The following is a 9067-nucleotide window of genomic DNA, read 5'->3' on the forward strand; positions in this document are numbered from 1 at the left end:
AAAAATAATAAACTTTATGAATCCAATGTAAAAAATAGCTAGCGTATTTAAAAAAACCTTTTATTCAAAGAGTCTGGAAAGACTGTTATGTGGCCTTGCCCCCACGTGTAGTTAAATGGAGGGACTTACCTTATCTGGGAGATTTTTCACTGAAGAGCTTCAAGAGTCTAACAGGCCAGAGCCACCAATGCCTCACAGAGAGCAACTCCTTAGAAGCTCAGTTACGTCCAGCCGGGCGGTAAGCCTGCTTAAGCCAGGCATCTATTTTGACATTCTAATACTAAGCTGCCTTATTCAAATTGCCAGAACGTATAAGTGATTACTGCAAATTTCTGTAGTTTGGTTTTTTTAGAAAAGGAACAACAACAAAAAAGAAATGAAGAAAGAGATTGCAGGTTTTGATATAACTCAACAGCCACTAAGGATTGGACGCCTGCCCAGAACACCAGAAAAATCTCCATTTTGACAGGTCATGCATTCAATCAATCAATAAATATCAGGTATGTACTGTGCGCTGGATACAAAGGCAAGCCATTGACCCTATTCTCCGGAAATGTACTCATTGCAAAATTGATTTCTTTATATGTCCTCTGTTCCAGAAAGCTTTTGGGTGACGGGGAGCTCCTTCTGAGCCAAGTTTCTGGTTCTGATACACTAGGCAATGGCATGTCATGGAAGGTCACTGGAGGCAGTGGGGATGGCAGACATGGAGCTGAGCGGTCTTGTGGTCTTTCGTTTAAGGGGTAGTTCTTGGGATATGGAGAAATAGACCTCGTTCCCTTTCTTCAGGCAGCTGAGAACAGTGACTATTGAAATTTACTTGGTTCTGTAGAGTAAGAGCCCTTTACTTAGACTTTTAGAACCCAGAGAGGGTTTGGGATTGTGGTTATAAACTAAAGGGGATTCTAATTACTTACAGCTTTTGGGGTGTGTGTGTGTGTGTGTGTGTTCATTCGTTTATTTTTTAAAAAAAGATAAAACTAAAAACCAAACATCCCTGCCTTCAAGGAGCATCCATTCATTTTTGACATAGTAGCGCCTAATCCAGGAGCTATATTCCTTGGGAAAACTATTTCAGGCTTCTTTACAGATTTGGTTTCTCTGGATTGAAGGATTCCAGAAAAGTGTGGGCTTTGTACAAGAGCCCAACAGGCCTTTTCAAGGTCCACTGGACTAGCCATTGTGTTGCAACTGAGTTTTAGGGCCAGGATCAAGAGCTCTTCTTTTATTTTTATTTTTATTTTATTTATTTATTTTTTTCAAACATTTTATTTTTTATTATTATTTTTTTTTTGCATTTCTTTTTTTTTATTGTTATGTTAATCCCCATACATTACATCATTAGTTTTAGATATAGTGTTCCATGATTCATTGTTTGTGCATAACACCCAGTAAGAGCTCTTCTTTTAAAAGATTTTTTGGAGAACTTGCTTTGTCTGAAATAGACACTACTCCAAGGGCATAGTACCTGGAATACAATAGAAGTCCAATGAATATCTTTTGGAAAAAAAATGCAGGGATGGTTAATTCTTGGTCCCAATTGCAATGAAACTTGAAATCTAGTGTTGTAAGCAGACATTGACTTTCAGCAAATCATTTAATCAACAAATATTAAGTGTCTGTTATTGACAGGCACTTTCCTGGATTCTAGGCAACAAGATTATGGTTACAGTGAGAACAGGATTGCCAGGTTGAAACCTCAGTGTCATAGTAATGACAGTCATAGATAACTGTTGTTCGGCGCTCATTACGTACCAGCAACCATGCTAAGTGATTTATGTAATTATCTTACTGATTTCCCATGACACTCCTGGATGGTGTTGTTATACTATCTTAATTATTACTTTATTTGAGAAAACCAAGTCTTGGAGAGGTGAAGTAACTTGCCCAGAGTCATAAAGCAAAGAAGTCGTACAGCCAGGATTCAGTCTTTGTGGGACTCGCTCATTCCTAATGGCTTTTAACCTAAAGGTTCATTGTCATTAAATGTCATTGTCATTAAAAAGTCGCCTAATATTCTTTCACTGAAATGATTTTGTAGGAGAAATGAACAACACTTCAGCTGATGGTTACTCTTGCTGAGGCTTATTAATAATGGGATTCCTGGTCAGGTCAGTGTGTACATCTGGAGACCTTGGGTAATACTGTGTGTTTTACTAATGACTGCTCTTTAGTTAAACCTTAGGAGTCTGTGTAAATCTCCTCCTAAATGAGTGAGACGTGTTTTGAAATATTCCTTGTTTCTTCAAGTACTTAAAGGCTTTTCCTGCCAAATCTAGAGCTTTTAATTAAAAGTGCGGTGCCCTGGAGAGGATGAATGCTCTCCCAGGCCTTGCTCAGACCCACTGTTTACCCTCTGGGCGGAGGAGGGGGCGGCCATGCAGCTGTGACAGGAACCAGTGGGGGTCAGAGAGAAGTGGCTTTTGTTTCCTTCACTTTCTACTCCTCTAGTCCCCAAGGACATGGTCCCACCCCACTGCTGGGGTGGCTACAAAGCGCCGCTGGGGTTGAATTTACTGGGTGGTGAGAGGCTGATGAAGGAGGCTGGTCTGACGGCTGGGGACAGTATTTGGGATCTGCTGTGGTCCTGCTTCTTGAGAAACAGAGGGAGTGGGTTACCAGTATTTATCATCCTGTCTGCTGGGCTAATAATTACTTCCTTGGGTCTCTGAAGCCATTTACTCTACCTCAATGCTTCCTTCCCTACTGAAGGTCAAAGAAAGAAAGGTCCAGCTGAGTTTTCATTTGGGGTGGGTCAGGGTGGCTCAGCCACCTCTGCTTCTTGTCTCCATCTTCTGTCTCGCATCCTGTGCTGGTTATTCCATTGGCCCATTTCCCCCATTCGGTTAGAGCAAAGCCTTTCTTTGTTCGCTGCTCAGATGTCTCGTCTGTAGAAGTATCTCTCTCAGGCAGCTGCCATGAGGATGAAATGAAATGAACGATCAAAGAACTTCATAAGAATTCTGCAGGTGTCAGTTGCAGGACTGAAGGTGCTGGTGTATGACCCGCGCCCTTGCACAGGAACCTGTGCTTAGGAGAGCCGACGCTTGACTTAATGCCCTGCTGTCACTCTCTGGAAATTCTTTTTTTTTTTTTTTTTTAAGTTTTTAAAAAAATTTACTTGTCAGAGACAGAGAGTGCACAAGCAGGGGGAGCAGCAGGCAGAGGGAGAAGCAGACTCCCCGCTGAGCGAAGAGCCCAACGAGGAGCCCAATGTGGGACTCCATCCCAGAACCCTGGGATCATGACCTGAGCCGAAGGCAGACGCTTAACTGGCTGAGCCACCCAGGTATCCCACTCTCTGGAAATTCTTAATAATTCCTGAGCAGGGGGACCCTCATTTTCATTTTGCACTGGGTCCCACATATCCTGTATTGGTTCCTGCTTAGCTGCAAAGAGGCCAGACCATGCTCTTCTCTAGTACTGTCCTTCAACGAGATCTTGGTTGTTGACGATAACATGACACTTCATATCCTAAACATATACCTTTGTGAACGTGTGTTAGGACACCAGCCTTTCCCTCTGTTGCCACTACAAGAAAGCTAAAAATTAGTTGCTGGGTGGTGGGCTTAAGACCTAGCTGGCTTTCACATACCACAAAGAAATTTGAGCTCCTTTAAAATCAAAGGATCAACATTATTAGGGGATTTACTGCATTTTCAGAAAGCATGCCACCAGCTTTCACCTGCTCTTCTGATTCCTAGGACAAAGGAAATTCTGGAGACAAGCAGTGAGACCTTGTTCTCATGTTACAAAAACAAACAAACAAACAAACTATTGTGGAGTGTCATCTTTATTCATGAATCCATAAATCCCATAAATACGTCCATGGTGCCTATGAGGTGCACACGATAGGCATCCCACTCTGAGCTCCCAGTCTAGTGGGAGAGATCAGATTTACAAGAAGTGCTGTGTATCGAGTACATGAGCCTAAAGCAAGCTGGGAATCAATGGGAGTTCTGGAGGAGGGGACTGCTTAGTTGATACCTGAAGGATGAAAGGACAAGAGGAAGATGATTCCTTTGGAGCTGACTTTAGTGATAGGTAGGCCAGGGATGTGAGAGACCTTGGGTAGAACTATACTAGGGATGGCTTTCAGGTCAAGTTGACCTGAGTCCGAGTATTCTTTCTGTGGCTAACTAGTTATGTCACCTCAGAAAAGTTACTTGGCTTCTCTGAGCCTCAGTTTCTCATCTGTGAAATGGGGATAATTATGATACCTACTTCACCAGGCTGTGATAAAGATTAAGGAGCTGATTTCTCCCAAATCTAGCACAGGGCTTGGCAAGGCTAAGTCTCGATGAGCGGGTCAGTCAAGCCATGAGGTTTGCTGTGGTGGGGAAGAAATCTCAGAGAGAAAGCCCAGCCACTGTGTTCAGCCGAGTTGCAAACAGGAAATGATGTGGTCAGTCTCATAGGATTAAAAGCAGGGATCCTTATTAATATGGATATTCAAGATGCTGAAGTCATAGCCCCGAGGAAGGAACCGGGAACCCCTGTCATTGGTGAGATGCAATGTATTTGTGGTTATAGCAGATAGCATCGAGAGGATGCTGAACACATCCACCTCAGTACTCACCCCTCTTGCTCATCTCCTAATTATTGCCATCTGTTCTCACCACTGAGTTCCCTGTGACAGAGTCGTTCTCACTCAACCATGGCCTGACCAGGTCAGCGTGAGCAACAACAAAAACCATGACTTGTTCGTGGCGCTTGGCCTAACAGTCCGCTCATCAGAGAGTCGATTTCCTCTCAGAAACAGGACGTGGGACTGTTTGGTTTTTCTGGCCTAAGGTTTAAAGACGTCCTGAGCATGGGGCCGGGGGCCCTTGGCTCTGATTTGGATCATCTGCCTCGCAGAATTCGTTCTGAAATCGGGTTTCTCCAAGCCCTTTGGATTTCCTATCCGTAGCTTTTTTTTTTTTTTTTTTTTTTTTTTAATGCTTCTCATTTATCCATTGATATATAATCAAAACCTCTATCCAAAGCACTCTAGAAAGAGGTGGCTCTGGTGTCTGCGATTGAGGATAAAGTCTGATTGCAGAGACGGAGCAAGCTCCTAGGAAAGCTAAATCTGTGCATCTGTGCCTGGGATGTGGGACATTAAACCTCTCAGTTAATAAAACGGAGGATGGGAGGGCGCCTGGGTGGCTCAGTCGTTAAGCGTCTGCCTTCGGCTCAGGTCATGGTCCCAGGGTCCTGGGATCGAGTCCCGCATTGGGCTCCCTGCTCAGTGGGGAGCCTGCTTCTCTCTCTCCCACTCTGCCTGCTTGTGTTTCCTCTCTCGCTGTCTCTCTTTCTCTCTGTCAAATAAATAAATAATCTTAAAAAAATAAATAAAATGGAGGATGGGGGATGCCTGGGTGGCAAATGGTGGCACAATTGAAAATTTTGATGCGTGCTCTAAAAGGGAGAAATGTTATGAGAGAAAGCTAAGAGGGTAGGCATAATTAAAATGGGCCAGGAAGTAACTTTTGAGGAAACGATTTGTCAACTGAAGATGAGTGGGGGAGTTAATTGGGTGTGAGCAGGCAGAATGCTTCAGGCATAAGAAAGAGCAAATTTTAAGGCCCAGAGTTAAGGAAATAATAATACTTAATTATAGTAATTATAAAAGCTAACATTTAGTGAACTCTTATTATGTACCAGCAACTGTACCAAGTGTTTTACCAGTATTATCCCATTTTATCCTCAGATGCCCTCTGGAGTAGATGCTGTTTTTATTCTTAATCTACAAATGAGAACATTGAGGCTAGGGGGATTAAGTAACTTAACTAAGGTCATGTAGCATGGAAGGGCCGGAAGGGGGGTTCACATTCAGCCACGATGATTAAACACTCACATTCTAAACTGCAGTCTTGGTTCAGCTAAATAACTAAACGTCGGTCAGCCCATCTGTTAGGGTTCAGTTGCCAACAACAGAAACCTCCTTAGCTAGTTCAAGGAAGAAGGGACTTATCAGGTACTCAGCGGTTTACAGAGTGCTGAAGGAACCAGAAGAAAGGCTCCTAGGCGTGCACTCCAGGCAAAGCTTCCAGAGACAACGTCCCACTCCCAGAACCACGTGTTTCTTCTATGACGGGGAAACTACTGTTGGCTGCAGGAAGCCACCAAGTCTGGAAGCCAGGCACTTCAGAACCACACTGATTCTGGCCCAGTCTGTACCCACAGAATAGGTGCCTCATCCTCTGCCTCTCCCTTGCTTAACTGAGGCCCAAAGTCAAGTGCTGGTGATTGGCAGGATGAAACCAGAAGCTGGTCTCTAGCTGCAAGGGGAGGCTGGGAAATGTAGTTCTTAGCTTTCCTGCAATGCGAGGCATGGGTAGATGGTCCACAGGCTCCGAGTGACCCAGTGGGGCTGGAGTGCAGGGAGTGATAGGGAGGGGAGAGATGTAGCCAGGACCACATCAAGAAGGCCTTTGGGCCGTGTTAAGGGATTTATATTCTATTCTATATATATATATATCTATGTATATATATATATATTATATTCTATCTAGAATACAATGGGAAGCAGGGCACTAGCATAGTCCAATGTTTTTAAAAGAAGAGCAGCCTGGCTGATGTGTGGGAAGTAGGTTGGAGAAGACAGGAATGGATGCAGGAAGACCATTTACAGCCTCTAAGATGTAAAGAATTTGACAGATTTTTTTTTGCCTCAAAGATTTATTAGAGAGAGAGAGCATGTGCATGTGAACTAGTGGGGAGAGGGGCAGAGGGAGAGAATCCCCAAGCAGACTCCTCACCGAGCGCTGAGCCGGTGGTGGGGCTCGATCTCACAACCCATGAGATCACGACCTGAGCCGAAACCAAGAGTCAGATACTCAACCCACTGAGCCACCCTGGTGCCCCAAGAATTTGACAGATTTTAAATATGTCTTGGATATTGAATCAATATGATAGGGTGTTGAGTTATGGGAATTTGTGAAAGAAAGATGTCAAGGATGACTCCGGTTTCAGGCTTGAGAAACTGGGAAGATGGGGAAGCATTTGCCGAGGCAGAAAAGACTGGGGAATGACTTGGTTGCCTGGGTATTGGGGGGAAAAATGGAAAATCAAGAGTTCTGTCTTGTAGATCTCAAGTTTGAGATGTGTCTTAGACATGCTAGTGGGCATGTTAAGTGGGCAGTTGTAGATGACTCTGGAGTGCGGGACTCAGGACCAGAGATAGAAATGTAGGAGTCGTCAGCAGATTTGTTTGAAGTCGAGAGACTGGGTGGGATCACCTCTGCACATGGTGCCGTAGAGGAAGAGAAGGGGGTGTGGACTGAGACTTGAGCCATTTTGACAAGTAGAGTTTGGGTAGGTGTGACCAGTAAAGGAGACTGAGCAAGAACCAGAAAGGCAGGAGAGAAACACAAGCGGGTTCGAGGAGGCCAAGGAGTGTATTTCATGAAGGAGAGTGTAGTCTTTTTAAGGTAATGGTTTACTGGACTAGACAGGACAGATGCTTGGGTGACTTGGTGTTCTGGGGAGGGTTGCAGCACAGAAAAGGTCTGTAGGCAACATTTCTGAGTGTTGGCTGAGAAAGAGAACAGCTGATGGCCATAGAAGGCTGTGATGTCAAGGGGGCTTGTTTTGTATGTGTTTTCAACTGGATGATAGGAGAGCCTCTGGAATGCTCCTGGGAATGGTCCTGTGGAAAGGAAAGTGGAGGATTCTGTCAGATGAGGAGCAGCAAAGTGAAGGACTGAAGTTCCTGAAAGGGACAGAGGGGACGGGGTCCTGGCCCGACCAGGAAGGAGTTAACAGTGGGGGGCCACAACCAGCCTGGGGATTTGGTGGCAAAAGCACGTTGGAAGGCTTGTCTGTTGGTTTCTGTTTTCCCTCTGAAGCACAGGGCAAGGCTGGGCTATCAGTGACTGGAGGAAACTATCATGGTCTGTCTGTCCAGAGAGTCAGAGCCTGGGGCTGCTTACATCCTCCCTGCCAGAATAACCAGAATAACGTACGTCCTTTTGTTTAATGTTTAGGTAACTAATGGACCATTCTGGTGCCTGATCCCGATAAAAGGCTTTCTAGATTGACAGGAGTTATCCTTTCCATCTCTGGAAACCAGAATCACCCAGCAGAACCCAAGCAGTCATTTCCTTGCCATAATAAGAGAATAGAAGTTCTCTTCACTGGGCACGACAGTATCCACGTAACATGTATTTGCTACGGATGCCGAGGGTTCCCATTGGGGCGGGGAGAAAGAGGAATACACAGAACAGTACAATACAGAGTGTGATGGGAAGTCCTGGGGCGGGAGGGGGTGAACATCAGGCATCTAGAGAACAAGGAGGAAACCCAGCCCATTTATTCACAAGCATATTTTGCACACACACACAACCCCCCCCCCCCCCCCCCCCCCCCCCCCCCTTTCTAAAATCTCCAGCTGCGTTATTCACAGCTTCCTTCTTTCCTGCTGTGTAGAGATACTCACTCATGAGAAATATTAGAATATTCAGAGCAGAAGGCAAGCATCACAGAGAATCTCCTGGCCGTGGGTCCTAATAGGACGGCGTGCAGTGTCTCAAAGTGGAGAATAAAAATATCCCATCATTGGAGGCATTGGAAAGGAAACGGAGCAAGTAGCTAGACTAGATAGGGTGGGGGCACCCTATCCCGGCCCCAGACAAGATGTCTGAATGACTGATTCCAATTGGAGCTTTCCAAGATACTGTGATTTAAGCACTTGTTAAAAGGCCTGTGTGAGTTGTGATTGAATATGAAATGGGACACATGGTTTGCTTTATAATCCATCTGAAGCCCTTACAAAGGCCAAATGTTTTGGAGAATGTTTAACGTTCTGGCAAAGGTCATAAAGCTCTAATGGGCAGGAAGCTCAGGCAAACTTGATTAAAATATCCGTTCTTATTTCAGTCCCTGAACTAAATGAAATCGTGGGAGCAAGAATGGGAAAAGCCCAGGTGATTACATTTCATTACTTTTTTCATTCTCTTTCTTTGATTTAGTGGTCAGTCCTTTGTAGAAACTGCTTCTGCTGTTATGTTAGCAGTTGGCTTGTTCACTTAGCAGTGGGTGGTGGGAAAACACCTCACCTAATGCTGTCTCACTCTGGATG

This window comes from Phoca vitulina, unplaced genomic scaffold (genome assembly GCF_004348235.1).
Source record: "Phoca vitulina isolate PV1807 unplaced genomic scaffold, GSC_HSeal_1.0 scaffold67, whole genome shotgun sequence".
NCBI classification, from domain to species: Eukaryota; Metazoa; Chordata; class Mammalia; order Carnivora; family Phocidae; genus Phoca; species Phoca vitulina.